Raw genomic sequence first — 24,512 nt, 5'->3', positions numbered from 1 at the left:
ACATATCAGAGCCCACATCAAAGGAGAGGTCAAGAAGATGCTTGATCTCGGGGTAATAGAGCCCTCTACTAGTCCATGGTCTAGCCCAGTTGTGTTAGTACCAAAGGCAGGATCCAAAGATTTGAGATTCTGTGTGGACTATAGAGCTCTAAATGCAGTCACCAAGACTGATGCCCACCCTTTGCCCAGGACAGATGAGTTGGTGGATAAACTTGGTGCAGCCAAGTACCTCAGCACATTTGACCTGACGTCAGGCTATTGGCAAATAGCCCTGACAGACCATGCCAAGGAGAAAACTGCATTTTCAACCCCAGTTGGCTTGTACCAGTTTAAGGTCATGCCTTTTGGACTAAAAAATGCACCTGCCACATTCCAAAGGATGGTGAACCAGGTTCTGGCTGGGATGGAAGATTTCTGCATGGCATACTTGGATGACATTGCAGTCTTCAGCCACTCCTGGGAAGAACATGTGAACCACCTAGGACATGTGTTGCAGGCTCTGGAACAGGCCCATTTGACAATCAAAGCCAGTAAGTGCCAGATTGGTCAAAGTAAAGTGGTCTACCTTGGACATGAGGTAGGAGGTGGAGAAATAAGGCCTTTGCCCAGCAAGATTGAAGCTGTGCAAAATTGGACAACACCAACTACTCAAACCCAAGTGAGAGCTTTTCTAGGCCTCACTGGATATTACAGGAATTTCATTGAGAACTATGGGACCATAGCTTCTCCACTGAATGTAATCTCCTCTCCCAAATTCCCTAAAAAGGTAAAATGGAATGAGGAGTGCAATCAGGCCTTTGAAAAACTGAAGAGAGCTCTTTGCCAAGCTCCAGTATTGAGAGCTCCTGACTACCACCAACCTTTCATTGTACAAACTGATGCTTCCAATGTAGGTATAGGTGCAGTTCTAAGCCAACTGGATGAGAAGGGTAGGGAGCACCCCATTTGCTTCATCAGTAGGAAACTGAAGGATCCTGAGACAAGGTGGGCAACTATCGAAAGAGAATGCTTTGCTATTGTGTGGGCACTGAAGAAGTTTAGGCCATACTTGTATGGTTCTACTTTTGTTATTCAGACTGACCACCAACCCTTGAGATGGTTAATGCAAATGAAAGGGGAAAATCCAAAACTATTGAGATGGTCAATCTGCCTGCAAGGGTTTGATTTCACCATTGAGCACAGGTCAGGGTGTCACCATCAAAATGCTGATGGACTCTCTAGGATGTATATCATCGACTAGAGGTATGAGGTTCATCCAGGAGTGGATTCAATCCTCCTGTCCCTTAGTCTGGGGGGGGCGAGTGTTAGGGAGAATTCTCTGTTTAGGCTGAATTTCCCTACCTAGTGAGTCCCCCAGCAGCTTTGCTGGATTTCTGGGGTTTCTTTTTTTCTCCTGCCAAGAGTGAGACTCTTTTACCCTCCCTCTTGGACATGTTGAAGTGTGTTTTCTGGGTTAAACCTTGTGTTGAATGGGCTATGGGGTCTTTTACTCCATAGGGCCTCATGTATTTTTGTGATGTGGGTTACACAGCACCCTCTGTGCCGTGACCCAGGGGTGTCCTAGGGACTCCCCAACATAGACTCCATACCCAGGGACTGACTACTGTCTCCCAGGGCATGTAAAGTCACAAAAGACTTTGCTAGTCTTGGATCCTGAACAGAACCAGTACAAACCATCATATTGTGGACGTACTGGCTGGGGCAATTCGATTGCCCCAGGGTCTGTTAGTCGAGGGGGCACGTCTCCGTCCCCCCTGATCGAGTTTTGGCTGGTGGCAGTGGAAACTACTTTTTATATTCGACCGCGAATATTTCCCCATGGGATTTCCCATTGTTTTAGGCTAACACATTTAATTATTTATTTACGGTAGCCTTAAACATACCGCCGGTTTATATATTTATTATTATAACTCCGGTTGGGACTTTTTGCCAAAACTTGATTCTAAAATGGCGTTGGCGTTCGCCTCTGTAACTCTGACCCAAAGTGGAGCCCTTTGTTCCACTTTTGGCGGGCTTCTCCACAGAAGCCCTCCAAAGTGGTGCCACTCTGTCTGGGGTACTTTGGAGGGGTGGAGGGGGATTTAGGCACCCTGGACTGAGTTACCTTGGTAACTCAAGTCGCACTCCGTCCTGATTGGCCCAAGTGGTGAGCCGGCCGGCTCACCACTTAGCATGTTTGAGTGACAGATAGGCTGGGTGAATGGGGGTTTGCTGCAAAAAAGCAGGGCTTTGGGGACTGGAACTTCAGAAGTCGCCACAGGACCAAGAATCCGACGAGGGAAGAGCTGAGCCGACCTGCTTCGACGACACCACCCGGTGGAGCCCTGCTGAACCGTCTCACCACTTTTCCGGACGACCGAGGAGAACTCTTAACGGAGTGGCTCCTTCCCTTGACTGGTGGGGACAACCAGTTTTCGCCTTCTTTTCGCTTCTCGAGGTATCTCGTGGCCGCCTTGCCAGTGCCAAGCACCCCGGCAACCGGAACCCCACCACTTTTACCCCAACCACGAAAGTCGGTACAACCCTTTAACCGGAGGACTCCGCGGCTGGTTTCTTCCCGGGCAGGGCAACGACCTTCTTCTTCTGCTCTTCAGCGAGAACTTCTTCTCCCCTGACCGACGTCGAGCCTTGCTGCCACTGCCTGGAATAACTGCCACCGCTGGAGGATCCTTCCCGCTTAAGGTACCGTATTCCGCCTGGCTTCCCTTGCTACCGACTGTACGGGGTAGATTTAGCCCCCGGCTTTCGACCCTGGGAGTGCCTGGGACACCTTGGCTAAACTTTCTAAGCCACTCTAAACTCTTTCTAACTCTTTGCAAGACTTTGAATCCCTAATAACAGTGTGATCTTGGGCACATTTTCGCTCCGGCTACTCTAAGAGTGGGCCCTGCCTAGTGACCCTTGCTCACTTGTGACTTTGTGCTTCTTTGAGCCTATTGCAAGTGTTCTGGACCTTAGAGTGGTGTGTTTAACCCATTTCTGTTCTTTTTATCCCTTTCTTGAACCTACTAGAGTGTCATCTAACGTTAAGCGCTCACCTCTGTTTTAATTATGTGGTGTTAACTTAGAGTTGTCTAGATAGGAGTAAGGGTCGGAACTGCTTTCATTATAACTGTGTTTGAAGTGTTTTTTTTACTATACTTTGCTAGAGTGTTTTCAACTTATGTGTTCTTAAAAATAAATAACTATATACTTTTGAAACCAAGCTCTGGTCAGTGTTTGCTTGTGCTATTGTATCTGGGTACATATTGTGTATACTTTACATACTGCCTAACTCTTCTTGAGGGAAGTCTGACTGCTCAGCCACAGCTGCCAGGTAAATCTGGGTGGTGCAGACTGCTACCAAGTGGGTTTACTGCTATACCTGTGGTCTTAAATCTTTTGCAGTGTTCCCCAAGGGAACTGCACAGGTTTCTGCCTAACAATGGGAATGGGGAAGGCGCTAATTACGGTACTGCAAATTGTGGTACCATAATTAGCACCAAGGTCCCTTAGCGGGCCCGTTCCTTAACGGCTGGTAAAACCAGCCGTTAAGGTCGGGTCCCGCAAAGGGACCTCGTAGTAAGGCGGTAAGGGTTTACCGGTACCAGTGCCCGTACCGGTACCGGTAAACCCTTACCACCTACTGTGTAATGAGGACCTCCTTAACAACAGTTCAGTCTAGTTGTGCTTTTCCACCTGCGCACTATGTCCTGAACAAAGCTGCTTCAAGCTGTGCTTTCCATGTGCGCACTATGTCCTGAACAAAAGTTGCCTCTAGCTGTGCTTTTCCATCTGTACACAGTGTTCTGTGCAAAGCTGCTCCTTGTTGTGCTTTCCATCTGTGCACTATGTCATTACACAATTCATGTCTGATGTAGCCCCCCACAACATGAGGTGAGGCTTTGCCAATCTGTATACTTGCATCTATTTTGTCCTTATGATGTATGCATGTTTGATGCAGCCCAAGTAACATGAGGTGAGTCTTCGTCATTCTGTATACTTGCATCTGTTTCTTCCTTATGATTTATGCATGCTTGATGTAGCCCTCCTTAACATGAGGTGAGGCTTTGCCAATCTGTATACTTCACCTATTTAATCCTCATGATGTACGCATGCCTGATGTAGCACCTCACAACATGAGGTGAGGCTTTGCCAGTCTGTATACATGAACCTATTTTGTTCTGTAGTGTATGCATGCCTGATGTAGTCCCCTCTAACATGAGGTGAGGCATGTCAGAATATGCTTCCACCAACCATCACTATGCTTCAATCCTAATGCATGTTCTGAGACCTATGAACTGTAGCAAGAACTTACAGTAACTAGCGCCTAGATGCCTCAAGACCTTGTGTGCTAAATAAATGCTAAAACAAAATAAATAAATAAATGTGTGGCCACAGAATTAGCTTGTTTTTAGGTGACCCGCCCTTCAAACATGCTGCCAGCCTGCTAATAGCTTGTTTGCACACATCATCGTACCAACTATGTCCTTTCAATGTGATTTGCTTTACTCTTCTCGCTAGGTTTTGTAAAAAAGGGAATTACTTTTGTGTCAGCTCCTGGTAGTTGTCCATTATGCACTGGGCATGATTCTCCCTATCGCATATTTCTGCAATATTATCTAATATGTTTCCGTACAATCTAGGTTTAAGAGTGGCTCGATCCGTTTTGGACCATTTTACACAACACTTAGCATGCCCTCTGTGGGATGTTTTTACCCATGCATCCAAGCCCTACCATAAAACTGTGCATTACTGGCATTGAAAACATGTGATGGCCAGAACTCCCCAGAGAGTGCACAGGAAACACATGAAGAATAGGCTGCCACCCATTTTTGCCCATGTTGTGAGCACAGGAGGGCACTGCCTAAAACCACCATTTGACTACACACACAGTAGCCTGAAACCATTGGGAATGGCAGTGCTGATTGCCAAAAGCAACCCAGAACTATGGGGAATTCATTTTCTTAATGTCAAAAATGGATGCAATACTGGTGCTCACCACTATCAGAAAGCCGGCGTTTTAAAACCACCAGACTTTTGTGTAAAACTGAACAAATGAACCCAACCCAGGCCAAGGAAAGACTTGCTAAGAGGTGGATACAATGTAAAACTATATTCTGAAATGACTTGAAGGAAGGAATTATTTAATGTATATATAGAAAATAGCTGGGGATGTCAGCAGCTTAAGTGAATTTGGGTTTAAAGCCACTAAAATCGAAATGTTTAGAATAAATGAGTGACCTACTTGTGAGTGTCACATAGGTTGCAATTGTTTAAATGTCATAGTTTTGAACTTAGAATCAGCATTCTAGCTGCATGTGCAAAAATTGTAAGTTGGATTTGAATGTAGAAAACTGGGAACTAAAGGGACATTTAGCTGAAGACTGGCTGAAGAGAGTGAATTCTGCCCGGCAACTACCCCCGACAGGTGGGAAACCTGCTCAGCCACTCTTCCCAGGCCTGGCTGCATTCTGCTGCCCCTGCCAAAAGGAGATGACACCTCTCTGATTGAATTAGGGGAGTGGCACCTGGGGACTACAGGAAACTAAACAAAGCACTGTCACTGGCTCAGGCAAATGTTATATTGTGGGGGGGCGTAAAGTGGCTTCCTCTTGGGAGAAACTGGGAGGGGCAGTGCCTGTGAGAAGCAAGCTGAGCTTGGGGGAAGTGGATAAACCAGAAATTCCACCATGCGCTTTGGAAAACCACACCCCTTGGGGCCAGAGCATGATTTTAAAAAGATGGATAATTCACAGTGCGGACTTGTCAAAATTATATAAATAACATCATCATTCTTGTGATTTTTCTGTGCACATTTTAAGAGGTGTTAGGACCCTGTGGTATGTTCTTGGGGATAGTAGCGGAAAAAAAGGTTGTTACTCCAAATGTATGCATGTTAAAAATCTGACACTTCATCATCTGAAATCCATATCCTTGGGGCACATTTGTGTAAAATCTGGAAAGATTTAGAGGTCGTTATCTGGATGAAAAGGGGAGAATTCTGTCATAAGTGGACACAACATCGTACAAAGACAGGGATCGGATGGTTTGGTGCTATAGAAAATATGTTAACTGGACCTATAATATTAGAAAAATGGTACATAGATAAATATGTATTTGGGTCAGAAATAGATCTGTGTGCAATTTGACAAGGCGAGGTTCCTCTGACCATAAAACCTACAGCATCACTCTGACACTCCATTTCTTTCCCCCAATCAAGGGAGAGAGGAAAGCTTGGCCAATGATAAGTGAGAGGGGCAGGCTTAGCTAGGCCCAGGCACACACCCATTTTCAAAACACATAAAAGGAACATTGAAACCCAGGTAGAGACATTCACTTTCCACTTTCTTGTGGGACGCTTTGCCGGGAGACTTCAGACTTCACATCCAGAGATCCAGACTTCAAATCCGTCTTTCTCCAGAGACCAGAAATTAACTCCAGAATTTGTAGCAGAGAGGCCTGAATCCACAAGCTGAATCCTCTTCAGCAGGCCTCAAAACCAACCAAACTATTCAACACCCGGGCGAGCTGTTTGAATTCTTTGCCAAGAACTTTTGCAAGAACCTGTAGCAGTATCCAGAAAGCAGTGCTGTATCCGGAACCAGAGAGAACCAGAGACCAGATCGCTGTGAAGAACTGCTAGCAGAAGTCCAGCCAATCTTGACCCGATCGGTGACGAAGTTGCATTCCTGTCCAAAATCTAGTGTGAGTACCCAGCTAGCACTGTGCCAAAACCAATCTCTTAGTTTAAAATAATCTAATCCAAACTATTTTAGTCGATTAAAACTGCCTCCTAGAATCGTGTCATTCTGTCATCTTTAAAACTGAAAACTGTCATCTGTCATTCTGAGCTTTAAAACTTCAAATCCGAAAAGCTACCTTTACTAAATTGGCCGTATTTCCGGAACCGTAACTGTCATCGTAAAGCTAAGATTCTATGCTTTCCAACAAACCTAGAACCGACTTCCTACTCCTTAAGTGCCTCTGTAATTATGATCGACGCATGCGACTAAATTTGCCGCGATTTGACAATTTGCTTAATTTCCACCACGTGTAAAAATATTTGTCCTTGCTTTCCTTGCTGAAATTCGTGTGCAACCTGACAATCATTCATAGAGCATTGCTAAAGTGATCCTGAATTCATTTAAAGTATCTCTCACTCACCCTGAACCTCCTATAGGGAATTGAAAGCCTTTTTAGCATATTCTTCACTTAATTGCAACCACATCAAAGTATATTGCCTGTGTTTAGAACTCCTACCTGTTTTCCTCTAAGCTTGCTAGGGTGGAACTGAATTATATTTGATTGTATTCCTGAGAACTGTGTGCTTTCCTCCCATCTCTTTACCTTGCATAGAGGGGGTGGGGGGGATTAATTGTCAAAGAAAAGTGATTACATTGTCTTTTGTTGAAGTCATATCAAGTTTATTTTCTGTACTGCATTTTCATTCATCATTGCATTGTCCTTGAAGCCATAAAAGCATTCTCAGCTACTTTATCCTCTCTATATCACTTCTAAGCCATCAAAAAGAGTGTACCACTGTAACATTATCCATTGTTGATCACTATCATCTTCACAAGTGTGCTATCAAACATTAATTTATTATAAAAGTGTGATATAAATATATATTGTTTAATTTTCAAATAAACCTTTTAATTTGCAAAACAAACCTACTTCTTGGCTCAGCAGGGTCGGGGAGATTCTGAGAGTGGGGTGTTATATAAGGGTTGTCATCCAGAGTAAATGAACTGGACATAAAAATACATCGATAAGGGCTTCCATCAGCATCCCAGACTAGGCATTGACTTAGCTGTAGTGTTGAATTGAAGTCGCTTACACCTCCCACTGCGATCGGTACTGCCCTAAACTCAGCCTGGGTTCTCCTGGGGTCACCTCATTGGATAGTACAACCGATTTCCTTGTGATCACTCTCATTATGTTTTAGAACCTCCACATCCATCACTAAGTCCCAGTCCTTAGCACTAACGAGGATCGCATATTTCCGCAATATTATCTAATATGTTTCCGTACAATCTAGGTTTAAGAGTGGCCCGATCAGTTTTGCACCATTTTACACAATACTTAGCATGCCCTCCCACTGCGATCGGTACTGCCCTAAACTCATCCTGGGTTCTCCAGGGGTCACCTCCTTGGATAGTACAACAGATTTGCTTGTGATCACTCTCATTATGTTTTAGAACATCCACATCCATCAAGTCCCAGTCCTTAGCACTAACGAGATGTGGTCTATTCTTGAGCACCCATTGTGTCCGGTAAAGGTACTTTTGCTGGATGGTCTAATTTGTCTTGCCATTAAAGGCCCTTAGGTTCACATCATGTAAAATGCATACAGCATCAATGGCCTCGGGATCTATTCTATGCAGATGAGCACTTACTAATGGGGGAATAGCCCATGAGCTGTCCTGGTCATGCCATAGTCTTCAATTTAATGTTGCCAACTGCCAGGAAAGGGGCAACACTCCTTCCAGCTGTGCATGAGATTGAATTAGTGGGTGCATCTTATGCAGGCTTCTTGAAGATGTTTTTGTTGTGTAGTGCCTGTCTGATGTGAGGTAGCTTGTGATGTCACGTGGAATGTTGATGAGTTGTGTAGTGGCTGTTACAGCTGGCCTGCCTGCGTGATGGGAGCCGGTGTTGTCCCAGCTAATGTCCTGTGTATTCCTTATATGTCCTGAATATGTAACAGTAACTAAGAAGCTGGAATAAACTTACTTGAAGTGATCTTAAAGTGCGTGGAGACAGCATCTTTACATTGGCGATGAGACGGTCATTTGAAGTTGGACCTACATGCATCAGACTGGAAAGGAAGGCAAAGGAACCTGCTGCGGGGGGTGAAGGAGGCACAGGGACAGCCAGTAGGTGGAGGACAACACCGCCCCCCAAAGACTGTAAGTGCCATCACCCAGGGTTCAGGGGAAGTACCAGAAAGAGGCCTCTTTAGGAAATGGCAGCTCATAAGTAGGATACAGTGCTCAGCCCTGGGGGCTGGAGATGGGGCTGGACAAGCAGGTGAAAGGAAATACTGGCAAGCAGGGAAACTTATGTGGAAAGCAAACGTGTTAGGATTGATGTCCAGACATAAAAGGTTTATCAATTCTTTAATAAGTAAATACACGCAGACAGCAGGCACCCCCTTCAGAGGCAGGCTCCAACTGACCACACTAGAACATACAGTGGAAACAAAAACATTCTCAATAGAATTTCATGACATCATAATGACTCTACTCTGTTAAGACCAAATATGATGTATGAATGATCATTTTAAATAAGAATAAGAAAAATATACACCAGAACACATCTCTTCCCTTTAATTTGCGACAGATTTAACCCAGGTAATAGTCATTCAACCTGACAGGTTTGTTTCTGATCCTGTTTGCATTCAAACTGCTGTTGTGACTGAACGCTGTTCTCACATTTGGTTCAATCGGTTCAAACCTATGTTCATCCTTTCCATGCTCAACCGAAACATGCTCCTCTCTCGCTCCCTCACCGACATCATTGTCAAGCTTTGCACTTAACCAGTTTGGCCATTGACCAACATTCTCCGCCCTCCATGATGACAACATTCCCCCTGATCACAGCAATTTTCTTAGGTCCAATGAATTTACTCTCAATACACTTGGGAGAAGCCCTGGGATTCCTAACATAAACCCAGTCCCCCACTAACCATGGTATCACCTTGACACCCCTTTTTGTATCAAACCTTCCTTTGTACTCATCTTGGGCCTCTCTGATGAAATCCATGATCCTTTCCCTGTTTACATGTACACTCCTCGCTAAATCCAACCAGCCCGGACATAACTTTGTACCGGGTTGTCTACCCTTGAGAGATATGAAGGGTGAAATGCCAGTGACAGAGTGTGGAGTCACGCAATAGTTCCATGCCATCTCCCTGGGAACTGTCTTCCACCTTAAACCAGAAGCCATGGCTAATTGTAATCCTCCCTTTAGGAATCTGTTGGCTCTCTCAACAAGACCATTCGCTCTAGGCTGGTAAAGTGCTGTCCTGTAGTGTTTGATACCAAACCTATTAAGAAACTCCACCATTCTGTCCGAACAGAATTGTATTCCATCATCCGAAACCAGCTCTGAGGGGAATCCCTCCCTGTAAAACACTTCCTCAAAAAAATTAATCAATTGTGAAGTGGTTGCTTCTCTAATGGCTTTCCACTCAACCCGTTTAGAGTGATAATCCACCAGGACAATAAAGTATTTAAAATCCTCTCCAAGTTCCTGTATGGGCCCTATTAAATCCACTGCTAATTTCCTCCATGGCTCTCCCAGAACACTGACAGGTCTTAAGGGGGCTTCCTTAACCATCTTGCTTTTGTCAATTCTCCCACATTCCTTACAACTCCTCACACACCTCTCTACCTGACCATCAATTCCTGGCCACCAAAAGGATTGTCTGATATGCCTTTTGGTACCCCCCATACCTAGGTGGCCTTGGTGAGATATGTCCACTAATGTGGGCCTGATATCACAGGGAGGTATAATCTTCATACCTTTTCTGAGTTGAGATCCATCCTCTGATATGCTCTACTCCTCTTTAATGCAATAAAAAGAATCAAATTTCTTCTCAATGAGGTCTTTCCTGGGCCAACCTGTTTTGGTCCACAACTTGACTTGCCCCAGGGCCTCATCCTTAGCGTCAGCAGATTCCCATTCCTCTTTGCTTACAGCATTGTGTACAAGTTCGCAAATACCCACAGTACATTCCGCACTCACATCCTTGAAGCTCTCTTTCTGTGCAGGCAGTCTAGAAAGACAATCAGAAACCAATTTTCTCCCCCAGGTATGTACACCATTCTAAAATCATATGCCAGCAAGTCAATCATCCACCGAGATATTCTAGGTGAACCTTTAGCCCACTCTGCACTGCCCAATAACTGGACCAGCGGTTTATGATCTGTTTTTACAACAAACGACTGGCCCCATAGAAAAAATTTGAAATGAGACACAGCCCATGATACAGCTAGGGCCTCTCTTTCCACCATGGAATAATTGCTTTCTGCTCCCCTCAGTGGTCGGGAGGCAAAAGCTATGATATGTTCAATGTTACCATCATACTGAAAAAGAGCAGCACCAAGCTCTAACGTGCTTGCGTCCACAGCCAGCACAGTTCGCCTGCCAGAAACAAACCCTCCTAATGAAGGTGCTTTCACAATAGTATCTTTAATTTTACTAAAGGCAGTTTGACATTCTTCCGACCACACATATTTGGTGCCCTTTTTCAATAGATCTCTCTAAGGAGACGACATGGTAGAAAAACCATCAACAAACTTGTCATAGTATTCCGCCAACCCCATGAACGAGCGTAATTGTTCCTTATCCAGGGGTTGGGAAGCACCCACAATGCTATCTACTAAAGACTTTCTGGGAGAAATAGCATTGCAGGAGATCTTATGCCCCAAGTAATCCACTTCTGTGACAGCAATTTTGCATTTCTCCCTTTGTACTGTCAAACCCGCGTCCCTGAGTCTGATCAACACTGATCTAAGTATCCTATCATGTTCAGGATCATCCTTGGCAAAAATGAGAATGTCATCTTGGAACACCGTTACTTTTTCAAGGCCTTTGAGTACTGTCTCCATTACTCTCTGAAATACTGATGCCGCAGAGGCCAAACCAAAGGGCATTCGGTTATACTTGAAAACACCCTCAGGAGTGATGAATGCAGTCAAATGTTGGCACTCTTTAGACAGCGGAACCTGATGATAGGCAGCAGAGAGATCAATGATGGAAAATAACTTAGGTTCTCCTAGTGTGGACAAAACCTCTGAAATATTTGGTAACGGGTGCCTCTCCACCACTATATTCTTAGTGAGACTGCGTAGGTCGACACACAATCTTATCTTACCATTAGCCTTGGTAACCAGAACAATTGGAGACAACCATTCAGTAGCTACAACTGGTTCAATCACCCCTTTGTCAACCAAACTATTAAGCTCCTCTTTAAGTTGTGCCCTTATTTTAAGTGGTACTTGACGTACCTTGTGTACCACTGGCTGGGCATTGTTCGTAAGCCTAATGTGATGCTCAAACTCTTTCAACCTTCCCAGACTCTCAGAAAACACTTGTGGAAATTCCTTGGTCCAGGAATCTCCAACCTCGGCAATGGTGACAGGATCTGGTGCATTAGCCTGTACCCTTAAATCCAACTTCCTCTGCTCCTCCCAGCCTAACAGAGAGGTCCCTTTTTCCGCCACAAGGAGAATGGCTTGGCAGTCTCTTTCCTTATAAGTTATCGTAGCAAGAAATTCACCCAGGATATTTATATCAGAATCTGCATATCCACACACCCTGACATTGGTAGGGCGAACAACAGCATTGCTCTTCCCCAAAATATTTGTCAACGTGTCTTGGGATATAATGGTCCAAGGGGAACAAGTATCTACTTTCATTATGAGCTCAATACCATCAACTTGAAACTTATCCACGGGACCTTTGGTCATCCCAGACATCTCTGAAATTTCAAAAATATGTCTTGGTGCGAATTCTTGTGTACAGGATACTTCATGAATGTTGTACCCTTTTCCAATGCCATCTTCATCATTGTCCATTGGCTTGAACTCTATACTATTGATAGCATTACTCTTGCAGACGTTAGCAAAATGCCCTTTATTCTTGCACTTGAAGCATTCCGCATATTTGGCGGGGCAGGAAGGATAATTCACGCATTGTCTTGAACTGCCGCAACGGGAACACATATTCTTCGTATTGCCACTTCCTCTCTTGACTGTGGAATAACCAACTCTTTTCTTTTGATTCACAACACATACAGAAGCCGATGGAAGATTTGGTTTGTCAATCCTAAGTTCTTTAACATACTCTGAAGTTTGCTCGAGGCTTCTGGCTAATTCCACAGCCTCATCCAATTTCATGTCTTTTGCAAGAAGTTTCTCCTGGACTCTCACATTGTTAATGCATCTAACAAGATGATCTCTGATTAGGGAATCAGTTAAATGTTCAAACTCGCAAGTATAACTCAGGGATCTGAGGCAAGCAATGTATGATTCCACAGATTCCGACTTCTCTTGAACCCTTTGGAAGAATTTGTGTTTCTCAAAACTAACATTCTTCCTTGGTTCAAAGTGATCACGAAGTTGGTTAAGGGCAAACATGTATTCATCTATGTCATCAGCCTCTGGAGCACATTGCCTAGAAAGTCCATCATAAATCCTGCGTCCTTCTATGCCAAGGTTGTGAAGGAGTAGGGCTCTCTTACGCGCAGAGGGAAATCTCTCTCCGCCCATGGCCACCAGGTAGTTCTCAAACATGTCTCTCCACCTATCCCAAGCAATTGGAGGTCGTCCCGGTTCACTCATTAAGGAGACAGGAGGCGGAATGGAAGTAGCCATTGATTGCGGCTGCAGAAGGATGCACCAAAAGTAGGACTGTTGAGTATCTTCCCCGTATGCGGATTGGCAAAGGTATTTGCTGAGCACAACAGGCAACAGAAGAACACATTTTTTTTTTTTTTTAAATGTTCTAGGCCACAAATAGCATGAGAACCATGTTGTGCCACCTCTGTTTTGTCATAATGGGCTTGTGTCCTTCCTGCATGAAGAGATCAAGTGCTCCCAGGCGTGGGAAGATATGGTTGCTAGGCAGTATCTATGTCACAATGGGAGATCCGGGGCTTGGTCAACCTGGCAGAGCAAGTTCTGCGTTCTTTCCTCTGCTACCAGGCGTGGAGGGTGTGTTGCTAGGCAGCTGACGTCACAATGGGAGGACCGGGGTTCCTGGAGATCCACACGCCCTCTGCAGCGCGTGCCTCGAGGTGCGCGCGGGAAGTAGAAGCTCGCTCGGGAGCTCGCGCTGCGGCTCGTGCCGTGGCCTGCTCAATGCCCCGCTCCCCGCCGGGGCCCACACACAGTTCTCCCCACAGCAGCCACGCTGCAACAACCGCTGCGAGGAAACGCGCCCCGGCGTCCGCGCTGGGGGCTCACGCAGGGGATGGCTCACGCAGGCTCTTCGGCGGCTAAGGGCCCCTTTACAGAAAAATATTGTCGCGGCAGCGCCAGCCCAAAACAAACAGCGACCAGTGCACAAGTGCTCACCTCCCTAAGTCTGCCTCTTGTCTGCTGTCTTCCAGGGAGGGAGGGCCGGTGTCCGGGCGGTGCCACCACACGAGGGGACAACAGAATTCCACGGTGAGTTGTCTCAGCAATCCTCGTCGCCAATGTTAGGATTGATGTCCAGACATAAAAGGTTTATCAATTCTTTAATAAGTAAATACACGCAGACAGCAGGCATCCCCTTCAGAGGCAGGCTCCAACTGACCACACTAGAACATACAGTGGAAACAAAAACATTCTCAATAGAATTTCATGACATCATAATGACTCTACTCTGTTAAGACCAAATATGATGTATGAATGACCATTTTAAATAAGAATAAGAAAAATATGCACCAGAACAAAACACAGTACCTTGGTCCTCCGAGAGATGGATGCTGCTCTACGTTTTTGTTTTAAGTTGGAATGGCAATGAGAGAATAGAGATCCTGCTCTGAGTTTCTGAAATTGATGTCCTTTTGACTAAGGACGGTTTGCCATTACTCATTAGTCCCTATGTTATGTACACTCTTAACAATGCGGAGCAGTTGTTTTAAACAGAGAAAAATACTTGCTTTGAAGTTATAGGACCCTGGCAGCATGGTACTGTGCTTATCGTGCACATCATGCTTTTGGCTGTGTGAAACTCTGGTTATTTATGAGTCCTTCGTGGCGTGGCCTCCTGGGAAGTGAATGACCATTGGCCGATGGAGCTCTGCATTGCCCCGCTGAGCAGTAGTGACTGATGATGTCACACATGCAGCAGGGGGAGATGGTGAAGCGTAGAATGCACGTTGGAACATGCTATTGTTAGAGCTTCGTATTATAAGTGCTGTTTGCCTCAGGATGTAAAGGAAAGCACTCTTCGGAATCTGACATTTAGGATTAGGAAGCAAAATATGTGAGCAGCTACATTAAGGCGTGCCGCCAATTTCGAATAAAGGACCTTTGTTTTGCACGTCATCAGGAAGTCCTGAGCAGCCAATCTCAGTGCTGGAAAAGTGTGAAAAGTTTCAAATGCAGAAACGGGCTCCTGTAAGGAGGGATTTCGTGACACTGGGTATTAATGTCAAGTCTCTTTGGCATTATTATTGGCGAGGTGAGGAAGAATGAACAACGCTTTGAACATGAGAATCATATGCTACGAATGGGATCCAAGAGACATGGATTGTCTAGGTGCCGAATGTTGTGGTCTCTGCTTGGGAAAAGAGACATTTTCGTTGGACTGTGATGCAGGCATGCCGCTCCATCTCAGTTAGCGAGGCATCAGGTAGCAGCCAACAATTAAGGTGACATCTTTGGGTCATGACATTATAGTCGGGTGTGGCTGCTTGTGCAGAGTAGCAGCCATAATGTTGGGTAGTTTGGGACCTTAATTTTCTCATTTAAAACTGACGGGGCATTTTGCATGTGTAGGATGGTGAGTAGCTGCCTGCACTGTGAGTTTGTGGACTTGTGGGCACCGCGAGGATGCAGTAAAGTTCATGCTCGCAGAAGGTATGCAGGTATCTAAAACTACGCTGTCCTGTTATGTAAATGGATAAGTGATATGGTGACTATATGGTGTGGTAATATGTGGTGTTTTAGGGTATTTAGTATAATCTCTTGAGGAATTGCAGGTTTGGAGTGCCAAGCACCATGGCACATGGACACTAATGTGAATAACTTGTTGCTATTAGTGTATTATGGGTAGTATGTGTATGTGTGTGATAGCTTTAATCATTTTGAGGATTTTCAGCTATATTGCACATGTCATTAGTGCCTGTATAAGTGGCTATGGACTCATAGGTTCACTTTGGAGCCTAGAAAATGGCTATGGACGTTTAGGTTCATAAAAGTGTTAGTTTTGGGGATTTTGCTTTCTTTCAGCAACATGGTTATGGTATTCAAATGTTTACAATGCAAATGTTTTCAATGCTGTTTGTGTTTTGTTTACAGCAAAGCATATGGTTGCAGCATTCGATGATTTTGGAATGCATGTTATAAATCTGACTTTGATAATATGGAGAAAGTCAGTGAGTGCTTGGTAATGGGTGAACTCACATTCAGCATGGATTATGCGTGTGGGTCTTTTTAGATATGTCAGGTAGCAAGTGTGTATGGTGTGAAGACAATTTAGGTACAAGTGTTGCAGTGTGAAATGCATGGTTTGTGTTGTTTGGGTAATGGCTGTGAGGTATATGGTTCTCCTTATATGGTTTTGGTTTGGTTTAGGTAGTTACCTGATGTGGTTAAAGTTCAGCATGTATGTGGTTGTTCTAGAGTGAGGTAGCACCTCGGCTCTTTCAATGCAAGGATGTTTGGATTTTCTAATTTCATGTTTGGGTATTGGTCTGGTTTACAGAGGTTATCTGATTCTGGTAAAGGTTGAACACCAATGTGGTTGTTCTGTAGGGGAGGCAGTGCCTCCTCTAGGGTTTGTTACCCTTCTCATCACAGAGGACAGTAGGTAGCTGGTGGCAAGGGGGGAGCTGGGGACACCTGGTAATGACCCGTTGGAATGGGGTATGGTGTGTCCTGAGATGATGAGAACATTGTTTTCTATGTTACTTGTGGTGTTAATTGTGGATTTTGTTTTATGCTATGGGTTCAATAATTCGATTTGTGTGAGGATGCCATCTTAGCGAATAAGAGCGTTTAGTTTTACCAGTAATTGCTGATGGAATTGGGAGTGTGTGGCCACTGTTCCCAATGTGTTTGGTAGGTTTGTACAACGTGGTCTGGTGAAAAGTGTATGGTGTCGAGTCCACGGGTGTTTGTGAACTTAGTGATGTTGTGTGTTTTCACTTCGTGAGTTCCTTGTTGGAGTGAGGTTGTGGTTGTCTTTTTGGAGGCTTTGAGGCCCAATTGAGCTCTTGAGTGGCAGTCTAGAGGCCTGCTGGAGTTCCAGGGTGGCAGCCTGGACACCTACGTTGTTGGAGGCAGGAGCGGGTGGTAGGTGGTGAAGTAGTTCTGTGGTGGTGTCAGAACGTAGGTGAAGTAGCCCAGTTTCAGGGTTGGTCTGGTCCTGGGGTGAGAGCCCAGTTGCCTGTTTGTGGCGGGAACAGGCAGAGGGAGGACTGTGTTTTTGTGATAGTTTCAGGGAATGTAGTTCGTCATGGTGTGATGTTCTGATGGTGGGGATTTGCCGTGGAAGTGTGTTCGTCTGCTAGTGGTGTGTCATATGTACGTGTGTTTTGGAAGGAGGGAGGTGACATGTTCTGTGTATATGTGGTTGGGTAAAGGAGGGAGGTGTGTTGTGTAGTGCCTGTCTGATGTGAGGTAGCTTGTGATGTCACATGGAATGTTGATGTGTGAATGAGGGAATGTTCTGAATGAGAGTTCTGTGTAGTGGCAGTTACAGCTGGCCTGTCTGGGTGATGGGAGCCGGTGTTGTCCAAGCTAATGTCCTGTGTATTCATTATATGTACTGAATATGTAACAGTAACTAAGAAGCTAGAATAAACTTACTTGAAGTGATCTTAAAGTGCCTGGAGACAGCATCTTTACAGTTTTGCCAAATGGTTGGTTACAGAAATTAAACTGGTTAATAAACTTGCCCTCACAGGTTGTCACTTCCAGATGTTGCAAGTCAGGTGAGTCAGTAGAGTTGCAAGGGACATCCCAGTTTAGTCTTGGACTAAACCAATCAGCAAACCACCTTTGGCTGCCCTCTTAGACCTTTCTCAGCTGGAATTACATGGGAGCAATATCCTTGAATTCCTTTGTCTCTACAGCCCAAGTTTCCTGTAGACATACCAGATCATAATCATGGATAACATGTTCTCAGGTAGGATCCTCTAGATGTTTATCTATGCCAGCAATGTCCCAGGATAAGATGTTATGTGTTAGTGGTGTCGAAGGGGATGGATTAGGAACAGATGGTGACTGGGCTGTTTCCATATCAAGATGATGCCTAGTTTGTCACTGTCAAGTCAAACCCTGAACTATGCTCTTTCATGCATTGTTTTGAAAGAGGGAGTAAAGTTGCCGCGTATTCCACAGTATATAATTTTGGTGGAAGGTGAGAAAGCATTGAAATGCATTATTTCAGATTTGGTTAAAAGAAATGTGATTGAAGAGATTACTGGTAGCACCTGCAATAGCCCGATTCTCCCAGTTTATAAAAAAGGAGGTAATAAAATACCATATCGTTTCATAATTGATCTATGCGCATTGAATAAAGTAGTTGACCCCCAATTTCCATTGGTCCCAGATGTCACTACCATTTTGACAATAAATCCACCCTCTGCAACACATTTTAGTGTCATAGATCTTAAGAATGCATTTTTTAGCATTCCAGTACATCGAGATAGCAGATTTTTGTTTGCTTTCACACTAGGAGGGCGTTCTTTCACATTCACATGAATTCCACAAGGTTACACTGAGAGCCCAAGTATCTATAGCACAGCATTAAAAGAACAACTAGATATGCTAGAGCTACCAAAGGGTTGTGTACTATTGCAATACATCAATGACTTGTTGATTGCTGCTGACTCAGAAGATATTTGCAAAGAGGGTATGGCCATGTTGCTGACACATTTAGTATTACATGGACATAAAGCTTAATTCAAAAAAATTCCAGTATTGTCGAAAGGGGATGGCCTATTTGGGCTACCTACTTTCGAATGAGGGAAGAAGACTGACACCAGAAAGGATAGAGAGCATCTCTGGTATGCCTATTCCAAAGACACAGAAAGGAGTCAGAGCCATAATAGGCATGGTTTTATATTGCCGGCAGTGGACACCAAATTTTGCTATGATTGTCAAACCAATGGTGGCATTGAAAAAAAAGGATATTACTTTACCTTTACCATGGAGTGAGGAATGTCAGAATGCATTTGATCTGCTCAAAACTGCTTTGTGCTCAGCTCCGGTTCTGGGCACACCAAATTATGAAAAGGATTTTAAATTGTTTTTGCATGAGAATGACGGTTGCGCATTGACTGTATTGACCCCGGAACAAGGTGGAAGAAATAGACCATGCGGTTATTTTTCTTCCACGCTGGCTCCTGTAGCATGCCCTTTGCTGCATTGTTTATGAGCTGTCGCCGTGGCTGCCGTGTCAGTAAAACAAACCGAGGGAATGGTTTTGGGTCACACCTTAACTTTGATGGTGACCCACACGGTAGACGTTCTTTTAAACAGAAGACAGACGCAACATCTCACACCAGCTAAATTGATTACATAGGAAATTGTCCTGTTTGCACCACATATTCAAATTCGGAGGTGTTGCACTTTGAATCCTGCAGAGTTAATGCCCCCTCCCAAAGAAGAAGCGGGTGAGAATGAATCACCACCCAAGATTGTTTAATGGTTACTGAGGAAGACACGAAAGGGAGAATTGATTTAACAGACACCCCACTGAAAGAGCCAGACGGAGAACTGTTTTGTGATGGTTCCTGTTTTAAATTACCCGATGGCACATCAACTGCTGCCTATGCCATCACGACACTAAAGAGTATTGTAGAGAGCAAAAGAATTCCATACAATTCAGCGCAGGCTGCAGAGATAATAGCATTGACAAGAGCATGTGAAATTTCTGAAATTCTGAATGTAAACATATATACTGACAGTCAGTATGCATTTGGGGTGGTGCACAATTTTGTCTGACTCTGGGCTGAGAGAGGTTTTCTAACATCACATGGAACTAAAATTCAACAGGGCCCTTTGATAGCACGATTGTTGTCTGCACTCACATGTCCGAAGCGACTAGCAATAATGAAATGCGAGGCGCATAAGAAAATAACAAAAAGGAAATGCATTTGCAGACAAAATTGAGAAACAAACTGCCACTGACTTGCAACAAAAATGTTGATAGTACAGTCAGACGAAGTGCCCTCCATGATCGAAAATGGGATTGCCACAGTCAAAGAAATGCAAGCGGAAGCAACTGCTGACGAAATAAAAGGGTGGGCTGAGTGCTCCGCAGAGTTAGACATAGAAGGTTGCTGGGTGGACAAAAAGAGTAGAAAGTGGATGCTGCCCCACTCCTACGTAACTGCAATGGTCACCATGGCCCACAGCCCCAGGCACCCATGTGCGAAAAAATGATTCAGCATCTGGCTACAGTATGATGGAACCCACACATTAGGAAAAATGCTGAGAGACTAGTTGAGAATTGTATGAACTGTTCACAACATGATATTGGGAAAGGAACAACCACGCCAACAGGTAGTTTTGGCCCCCCTCTATGCCTTTTGAAGTGATCCATTTTGATTTCAAAGAAATGGAAAGATGTCAGAATCTTAAATACATCTTGGTGGTGGTCTGCACATTCAGTAAATTGGTGGAAGCATACCCACTCAAAGACTGCACAGCAATCAGCATGCCAAAAGTGATGGTAAAAGAGTATTTCTCCAGGTTTGGCCTGCCACGGGTCATATGGTCAGACAACAGCCCGCATTTTGTTGCTGCCGTGATATTTCAGATTTGTGCAGGCCTTCAGATTGATAAACGATTCCATTCCGCCACGCACCCGATGAGTGCCGGTCTTGTTCAGTGTCAGAACGGCATTCTGAAGAATAAAATAAGTAAAATCTGTGCAAGGAGTAAAGTAAAATGGACAGATGCATTGCCTTTAGCTTTGTTGTGCATGTGCACATCTGTGCAAGCAAGGACTGGACTCTCCCCATATGAAATTGTGATGGGGAGACATGCTAATGTTTGGTGTGCACCACATCCTAGGCATTGGAGTGAAGTGGAATACCCTTTGCTTAGTACATATTGTGACATTTTAACACAGAAGCTCCATTTGATTCATCAGCAGGTTCAGGAGGCTCTTCCTGTCGGGTATACAGGCCCTTGGCATTGTCTGAAGCCAGGCGAGTGGATCCTGGTGAAAAATATTGAGCAAAAATCATCACTTGCACCGAGGTGGCGAGGTCCTTACTAAATTATCTTGGCAACACAGACTGCAGTCCGCGTGGATGGTCGTAAGGCTTGGATCCACGCCACCCACATGAAAATAATTCCATTGCCATTGAAAGAACTGCCTGACACCAACGACAAGAAAGAAACAGCTGTCTCCGACTCAAAAGACACCAGGCCAGTTCTCTGCCACAAATTCTGCCTGAGTCTGAGAGAAAGCCTGAGAAGATTGCTAAAAAGGAGAAAAGGTTAAATGCGCCCCAAATTTGCCCAGCTGAATCTGCATCACCACAGGCTGAAATAAAGCCTGCATCATCACTTGCTGCATCACAGGCTGCCACTGAGCCTGCATCTGGAAGTGCATCAGCACTGTTCATTGATCACACAGTACCTGGAGCGATAAGGTACAACATGCGCTCTCAAAATAGAAAATGATCGGATCTTTGCATTTTTGTTGCTGCCTCTATTTCCCATCATGGATGAATTGGGAATTGGAGGCCTAGGGAAGTGGAGCGTGGGAGCTGTACCAATCTGGGAGCTCTGGAACGTGGCTTCCCGGTGCTATCTTTGAAAATAAAAATCCATTTGTTGATCACCCCGTGCGAACAAGCGGGGCGCTTATGGTACAAAGGCAATTGATGTTTGCTCTGGAGTATTTTGAGCAATGTGCAAAAGCATGATAATCTTGCCACACGTTTAGCATTCAAGGCTGCCGAGAACTGGCCTAAACACTTTGTTAACTTCTTCGAACATATTGGTGTTTTAACGAGCGATGCGATGAGAAGTCACGACGAACATTGTTGGAGAAGGAGAATCCCGATGCCCGTACTTGCTTCTGCCCCCTCCTGCACCAACGCTGATGATGTAATAAATATAGAGACTATAAAGAAATGTAGAAATAATTGCTGTAAGAAAGTAATGTTAATGATTATGACTAGGTATTCTATGTATGATTATCCCAGTATTATGGTATCTGGAGAGCGTGCACCCATTGAGTTCTCTTTTGCCTGCCACAAAAGCACCTGTCACAGACAGTCCAGCCCATGTACCCTCTTATACTCTCCCTCCAATAGAAGAAAGACACAGGGAAGGTTATGGTAATAACACATTGCTTTTAATTATGAATATGACTCACTCAATCTTGAACAAGACTAACTGCTGGATCTGCACGCATTTACCCCAGCTTGGCGGAAAAGAAATAGGTTGGTATGTACAGCCATTATGCCTTAATGCAGCATGCTATACATCACTAAGTGCACTCGTATATGGAAAGTGGAATAAGAGTGACACAGATCAATTAGACAAGACAAACATAGAAGAATTTGAAAAAGTGGTCATGAAACCCACAGATTGTACCATATTTAACAAAGCAAGATTAAAACCAGTAGTAACACCAGTAGATAGACTGTATGTGCCTTATAAGTCAACTGTAATCACGTTTCACATTAACCCAGTAGGGAACAAAGATGTAGTGCCCCCCTCATATACAATAAATTACAATCCTCTCACTGTTCCATTTTGGTTATGAAAGAAAGGTTCCTATTCAGTTGGGACATTGGATAGATGCATGAATTTTGCAGTACTTGAGAGAGAAGAAGAACCAATATATGTAGGTGACCCCGTTTATTTTGTATGTAGAGAAAAAGCTTATCCCTGGCTACCTAGAAATTGGGGTGGAACATGTTACTTAGGGATCCTCTTCCCTGGGGTGTTCCTTTCCCGAACATCAGATATATCGAAATTATCTAGATCAAGGCCTCAGCGGGATGATGAAGCAGGATTTATTGCGGGAGACATAGCAAAATCATTTATACCATATTGGGGCCTAGCAATAAACTCGTATAATATAAGAAGATTGTCAAGAATTCTAGAAAAAACGATAACAGAACAACTGATATACTGTATAATATGAACCTAGAAGAGAAGGCAATTAGATTAATGACACTTCAGAATAGAATGGCTCTTGATATAGTTTTGACTGACCGTAGAGGTGTTTGTAAAATCGTGGGGTCAGCATGTTGAGTATTTGTAAGTGACTCCCCCCCCTATGATTTTTGAGGCAATAAAGAAGTTACACGTCCTGAGCTCTGACCTTCACCCCCCGACATGTGGTTGGGAACTGAATATAAGTTCCTGGTTTTGGGAGTTACTACGCTCATGTGGATGGAAACTAGTTGCAATTTTAGCAACAGTACTCAGAATCTTCCTAACATGTTATTGTTGCATACACAGCCTGCCAATTATTTGCACTGAAATAAGTGATGAATGCATACACATGATGACAGAAAAAAGAACTTCCAAAGTAGATACAAATGCAAATAATGAAACACAAACTATGAAAGAGTTTATGTCCATTGATATTGATGATGGCGATTACAGTAGTGTGCATAGTTCAGAATTAGATACTTGGTCAGAGGAAGATGCAATGTATGGTTGATGCGTTTGGCTTACAGCCAAGATGTGTGTTTGTTAGTCTAGAAAAACACCCTACCATAGCATAGACGGTATATTATGTTGGCCGTAAACCAACCGCTTCATATGCCCAGCACCACAAGAACAGACTCATCTGCATAACCATAGAGCGTCCATTTTAAGGACACCGAATATACCATTTTGCCATTTTGCTTTCTCTTGCTTTTCTGTTCAAATGCTTTGCAAAAATGAATTTAATTCCGTTCTGCTGCATCACAGAGCAAGGCCACAAGTTACATATGAGAGACAGGGCGAGACAGAAATACATTGTTTTACTCCCTCACGAGTCCTTGAAGGCGAGCAGAGAGGCATTTAATCACCAAGCCAGGTGCCAGCTGGTCTAGCTGAAACCGCAGAAACTATAGAAATAGACAGTTAGAGGCATGAATTATACTCTCTTCATGACCCCCATTATTGGGCCCCTTTAGACCGAGCTGACCTCTAGCTCATGAATAGAAACTAGAAGATAGCAGGTCTTGGAATGTGTCTCTCCTACGAACACAGTTCGCTCACTGAACAAGACCATTATGTTCCCTGTAACTAAGAATAGTGTCTGCATCTGTGCAGATTGCAACTGTTGCTAAATTAATGTCTTAGAAGGTGTCATACTCATCATAATTGTCAATCACCGAACCCTTGCTCAGGAAGATACATTATGGGCGGTTTTGATGTGTCACAAACTGATAATATGATGGTCATTTTGTATATATGTCACTGTTGTAGAATGCTCGCTCTCTTGTGTCTCACAAGGTCTGGGTGACACACGTTGCGAGACGTGAGATCCAGTCGGCCGACTGAGACTATTTGCTTTGCAATAAAACCTAGATTTTGGGAATTGGACCTTGTGTCTGGCGTATCAATTCGGGTATGGTGATTGTGCCTTGTTTCCATATGTGAGGGTCTTCAGGGCCCGTCAGTACTAGTAGATCTAACGTTGTGGTGTATGGAGTATCCAGAGGGTAAGGCAAGGAATAAGGCTGGTCCAGCAGCGGTGTGGAGGCATTTTTCAGTAATGGCTAGGATATCAAGGTTCTTGGCTGTGATAATGGCATATATGTTGAGGGCATGTGCTGGGAGTGATTGGGTGTTGATCAAGGCACAGTTGAGGGCATTGGGGGGTGAGGAGGT

The sequence above is a fragment of the Ambystoma mexicanum genome, chromosome 6q (genome assembly GCF_040938575.1).
Source record: "Ambystoma mexicanum isolate Mex_15411 chromosome 6q, UKY_AmexF1_1, whole genome shotgun sequence".
In the NCBI taxonomy this organism is placed as follows: domain Eukaryota; kingdom Metazoa; phylum Chordata; class Amphibia; order Caudata; family Ambystomatidae; genus Ambystoma; species Ambystoma mexicanum.
Note: the sequence above shows the minus strand (reverse complement) of the source record.